Genomic DNA, 5956 nt, shown 5'->3' with positions numbered 1-5956 from the left:
CGCTGCGGTCCAGAGACCCTGGAACAAAACAGGACAGAGGACGGTGTAAGCCAAGACGACAAGCAAGGAGCAGCACAAGTTCAAAAACTCAATAGAGCAACATTTCTACTCGAGACTCCAGCAATTTCAGGCTTGCTGAGGCCTCTTCACCTTCTTACACACACGCAGGTAATGGATATATCAACCAGTTCTTGCAACGTGTATCACAGCAACACACAGCACCCTCCAACCTTCTCTATTTGCATGCCAAGAGATGTGGACAGAATCACAGAATGATGTGGGGTTGGAAGGGACCTCTGGAGATCATCTCCTCCAACCCCCTGCCAGAGCAGGTCCACCCAGAGCAGGTCCCACAGGAACGTGTCCAGGTGGGTTTTGAATGTCTCCAGAGACAGAGACTCCACCACCTCTCTGGGCAGCCTCTTCCAGGGCTCTGCCACCCTCAAAGTGAAGAAGTTCCTCCTCATGTTTAGATGGAACTTCTTATGTTCAAGTTTGTGCCCATTCCCTCTCGTCCCGTCACTGGGCACCACTGAAAAAAGACTGGCCCAATTCTCCTGACAGTATTTATAGGTGTTGATCAGATCCCCCCTCAGTTTTCTCTTCTCCAGACTAAAAAGATCCAAGTCTCTCAGCCTTTCCTCGTAAGAGAGATGCTCCAGGCCCCTCATCATCTTTGTGGTCCTCTGCTGTACCCTCTCCAGCAGTTCCCCGTCCTTCTTGAACTGGGGGAGCCCACAGTACTCCAGATGGGGCCTCATACGTCCCATACCACCAGATGAGTAGAGCTGAAATGTATTTTATATATTTTAAGCATAGCATCCAAAGAGTCTGCTGGGCTTTCAGCTCAGCAAACCCTTCAGTTCCCCCAAAACTCACTTATCACATCTGCTCACACCGTTCACATACTAAGTTCACACAAGCCAAAGAGTTCTTCTCTGTTCTTTTCCCTGCGGCTTTTCTTTCCTATCCCAAACAGCACACAGAACGTGCTGGATATTTTCCAGATGGAACAGAAAACGCTGCTCCTGCCCTGTGAAAGCAATTCCTTCATTACTTTTTTTTTTTGTCACTGAGCTCCATAGGAGAAAACTAGCAGTGTTCCCTCATTGCAAATGTAAAAAGTCCCATAATGAAAAACCACCCTCCAGCTTTGCCTTCCCTTCTCTTGCTGTTCCTTGCACCACTCTCCAGAGTCCATCGGATGGACTGTGGCCTCCCCAAAAAGCCCAAACAGAACCAGGGGACGAACTGAGCAACACAGCGGGTGCTGGATGTGCATCCCTTCTGCTCCTCGGTGGGATCCAGGTGGAAGAGGAGGGGGACGAGCATGAGAACAAGCAGCACTGGTTCCAGAAGGACTTACTGGTTTTGGCTCCGCGTTAGCCCTCTTCTGGAGCCACAATCTGTGTTCAGGCACCTAAACCGGTTCCACATGGAGGGTCCAGAGGGGTAGGAGCAGGAAAGCAGCACAACGGCTTCTGGATTGCACCAGGAACCGCGCACTGGTGATCGCTCAGAGCCCAAGCCAGCTCTACCCTCACAAACTGCTAATCAGCAACCCAGATAATTATTTGAGAGTCGGCTCCTGACATTAAGGAGGTGCCCGTCAAGGGGGGGAGCGGAGGAGAAGCCCGGAGCCGGCGAGGTGAGCTGGGGGAGGATGGAGACGCGGCGGCAGGAGCCCGGCGATCCCAGGGCAAAGGAGGGAGGCAGCGAAGAGTAAACCAAGGGAGTAACGCAAACGAGAGGGGCAGCATCGGGGATGGGAACGTGAGTTATGGGAAAAAACGGGCTGAGGCCGAAAAAAGCCAGAGAGGAGACAAAGAAAAGCAAATGTAAAATCTCCCCGAGAAGATAAGTCAGCCCAGAGCTTATCTGTTGCTACACAGAGGCCTGAACCGGCACCTCACCCTTCTTCAGAGCAACCCACACTTTCAGCCCCTTTCTGTGGGACCCGCAGACAAGAAAACACACTACAAACCTGTAATTTGTACTCAGCCCTTGCATTATTTCTGCTCTGTGAAGGCCATAGCTCCACAAACTCTCAATCACGAGAGTCAGAGCAAGCAGCACCTCGCAGGACCAGGACCTAACAAGAAGTCCCGAGTTTACCCCAAAAAGAAATAACGAATTCCAGGAGCAACACGTTTTTCCTGAAAGTACTGGCTCTGTGAACCACCAGATTAAGCCGTTATACAACGCGTGTCCCAAGAAACAAAAAGGCTTTGGGAAAAGTTTGTGTCTCTTTTGCATCCACAGAAATCAGCTGCAGGTGCCAGTTTGAGTCCGCACACCCACAGTGATGGAGCCCGAAGGCACAATTTAATTTCAGGTGACAATTTCCACCTGCAAATATAGGTACCATGAATTGCAGGACCTTTGCCTTAAAACTCTAATCAGCCACTTGATCAGCAGACTGCAGGCACCCAACTGCACTGGTCCCAGGTGAGCTCCAACGACGTCCATCAGTAGGAAAAAAGAATTTTAAAGTAAGGGTATAAAGGCAACTTAGAATCATAGAATTGTCTTGGTTGGAAGGGGCCTTTAAGATCATCTAGTCCAATCATCACCTTGATCATCAAACGAATAAACCAGAAAATCTTGCTGACAAACTTGCCTCAAGCTCTTGCAGTTCAGGCAAGTTATGAGCAAAGATACTGGAGGGAAAAAAACAGATGAGCAACAAGATATTGGAGGATAAAGTCATTAGCATGAGCTGACCACACTCATATTTAATACTGTGTTCAGGAAAAAGCAAGGCATTAGCCGATTGTTGGGAGTGCTGAGGGACGAGCGGATTTCAGCAAAACAAACACCTCAAGGAAGGTTTATTTTGCCTGTTGACGGGAAAAACAAGGGTACGGCGTTCCCATTGCTTTAGTGAAACAAGCAGGATATTCTCTAGAGAAATTACCCAAAGAGGGCTTTCCACCACAGCAACCGACTGCCGTAAACCAGCTCATTTGTAAAACACACAATTACTTAGCACTACGCAGAAGCATCTAAAACGGCACGGAAATTGCTGGCAGCGAGAGCCGAGTGCCTGGGATAAGACACGCACCTGGATATTCGGAGAGACACAGCTACCCACTTCCGAAATACCTCGAAAGCAGGAACGAAGCGAACTCAGACACGCTGAGCTGAACACCGTGACCTTGTCTGCAACACAGAAACTTCTCAGCAGCAATCTAGGAATGTTTTGATCTTCTTGGCACGCTTGAAAACACCTCCCGGCCACGGATAAAAAAGAATCCTTCTGCAAACAGCACCCGTGCACAGCGAAATGCTGAGCAGACCTGACTTCAGCAGGGTTAAATGCTATTTCAGCCCATGCTGTCTCCGTTCCACCACGGACAAACGCTGCTGATGTGAAAGCAGAAAGTTCAGTCGTCCTCTCCCCGCGGTCACAGTGTGCCCGAGGCTTTCCAAAAACCTCCCATCGTTTCCGCTGGGTCTTGTGCCAGGAGCAGGGGATGAGGTTCCTAGAGAGCACAACTGAGCAAACAGCGTGGCTACAACGCACAAAGCCACCGGGGACGAACACAATTCTACCCCAGGAGTTCACTCGGGAACGGTTCCACTCTCCCCAGCAGCGGTTTTCACACCTGGGGGCTGCAAAAAGTGACTAAGAAGAACAACCCACTCCTCAGGAGATTTAAATTTATAATAAGGGGTTGAAAGCTCCACTGGAAAAAACCTGGAGAAATCCTCCTATCGGATAATATCGCAATACAGGCCCCTATGGTACACGCAGCCTTAACAAATCCAGCACAAGTGGATCCTCTAAAGGAAGGGTTGCTGTGATGTGCCCCCACACAACACTGCGTTGGTCGTTTCCAAAGGGCAGAGGCAGCTTCTTGCACTGCAGGAGACCTCAGTCTCCTTCCCACCACAGTCCTTCCTTCCAGCCTTCCCTCGCTGACAACCAAGGATATTCTTTCCAGCCCTAGGTTTCTTTGCCAACCTGCAGAGGACACGGGGCTGGAGCTCCAGGCAGTGCTGCTGGGGGAGATTCCTTGTCCTTCCCACCATGGCTTGGGGAGCCCAGAGAAGAGCCAGGTCCCTCGATGATGAAGAACTTCAGCGAGGAGAAGGCCACCAGGACCTCGGTGGACAGCACCAGATGGGAACAAGGTGGCTCTCATTCCACTCTGTGGCACCGTGATTACCAGCAGTGGCTACAGAGCCACTGGCTACAGTTTGGGGTTTAATGTCACCAAAAACTCCGGGGCACCGAGTCAAACACAAGGTCTGGGGACACTCCTGCTTGTCACTGTCCCGCGCTGGCAGCCACACGGCCGCTTGACACTGTTTGCTGGGATTTAAAACCCCTTCCTGGGGTTTCCAGGGAAAGGACACCTACGGAGCTATTTAAGAAACACGTCCATAAAATAAAAGCAATAGACGCCAGAGGAAGGAAACAGCCTGGAACAGCCACGGCCCTTTCCACCTTTCTCTCACCAACCAAAACCACCAAGTGAAGCTCCTGCCGCCCTCACTGATGCCCCTCCATGTTCTCACCACGGGCCCATATTGCCCCCACCCAGCTGCTGAGGGTTTACACTCCTCACCCCCACGCTGACGCCGACAACGAAGTGTGTCGGTGCTCAGCAGATGTCGTGGAGAGATGCTGAGCCAGCACCTAAACCCGGCACAGATCTTTATCGACCCCCTGATAATTTCTGTAACCAAGCCGAGCTGACAGAGACGCACCAGGCCGCAGGAGGGGAGCTCCCTCCGGAGCAGGGAGGGTGTGAGACATTATGTCGGGCTGCAGATGAAGTTACGGTAAAGAAGTCTGGGCTCAGTAACAGACAGTGCATGCCATGAGCTGCATCTGGCCTCAGCAGGAGCTGAGGGAACCACAGCATGCCATGAGTTGTGCCTGACCTCAGCAGAGCTCTGAGGGAACCACAGCATGCCATGAGCTGCGTCTGGCCTCAGCAGAGCTCTGGGGGAACCACAGCATGCCATGAGCTGCGTCTGGCCTCAGCAGAGCTCTGGGGGAACCACAGCATGCCATGAGCTGTGTCTGACCTCAGCAGAGCGCTAAGGGAACGACGACACGCCATGAGCTGCATCAGGTGCCGGCCGGGAGCTCCTCTCCGGGGCTCCCCTGCGCAGTGAGGGCCATGGGGTTCCTGCAGGGAGCCCCAGCAACAGCCAGCGATCTGGGTCAAGACACAGCAGGGCCCCGGACAAACATCAAGCCGCCCCCGTGGGAGGAGAAGGGGCGCCGAGTGGCCGCGATGAGCTACCCCGGACCCCAGTAGCGGGCCCTGCGCCACGGGCCCACCGCCCCCCGGGGAGCGAGAAAAGTCCCCAAGGAGAGCGGGACCACGGCGGGGGAGGGCGAGAGAGGGCGCAGGCAGCGCCACACCGCTATTGGCTGTGGCCGCCGTCCATCCCAGCTCCACCACCAATAGCAACTCAAGACACTGCGGGCCTAAAAGGCAGTGCGCTCGGCCCCGCCTGGACCAATAGCGTGGGAGAAGGTGGGCGGGGCTCCCACGGGCGCCGCGAAGAGGGAAGGCCAAGATGGCGACAAGGGGGGGGCCCGGTTGCCACGGCGCTGCCCGTTCCCCTTCCATAGGCGCCCTCCGCCGCCTTCCCCTGCTCGGCGAGGGGCCGTGGGCCGCTCCCGCCGCGCAGGGACGCGGGTGGGTGGGGGAACGACCCTCAGGCTGCGGCGCACAGGCCTCCCCCGGCTCCTTCCCGCCCGCCCGGTCACCTTCCCGCGACCCCGGCGCGGGGGTGTGTGAGGGAGGAGAGACCCCCTGAGGGAAGGGTGTCGCGGCCTCCCGCGCAGCGCTTTACCTGGCCGCCTCAGCGCGCCGCCGCCGCGGCGGTCTCCACCGTTGCCGCCGCCTCCTTTTTGGGGGGGATTTTTTTTTTCTTTTTTTTTTTCCTTTTTTTTTTTTTTTTTTTTCAAATCCTCTCTTTCCGCCTCCCC

Source organism: Numenius arquata, chromosome 24, assembly GCF_964106895.1.
Source record: "Numenius arquata chromosome 24, bNumArq3.hap1.1, whole genome shotgun sequence".
Classification (NCBI taxonomy): Eukaryota; Metazoa; Chordata; class Aves; order Charadriiformes; family Scolopacidae; genus Numenius; species Numenius arquata.
Note: the sequence above shows the minus strand (reverse complement) of the source record.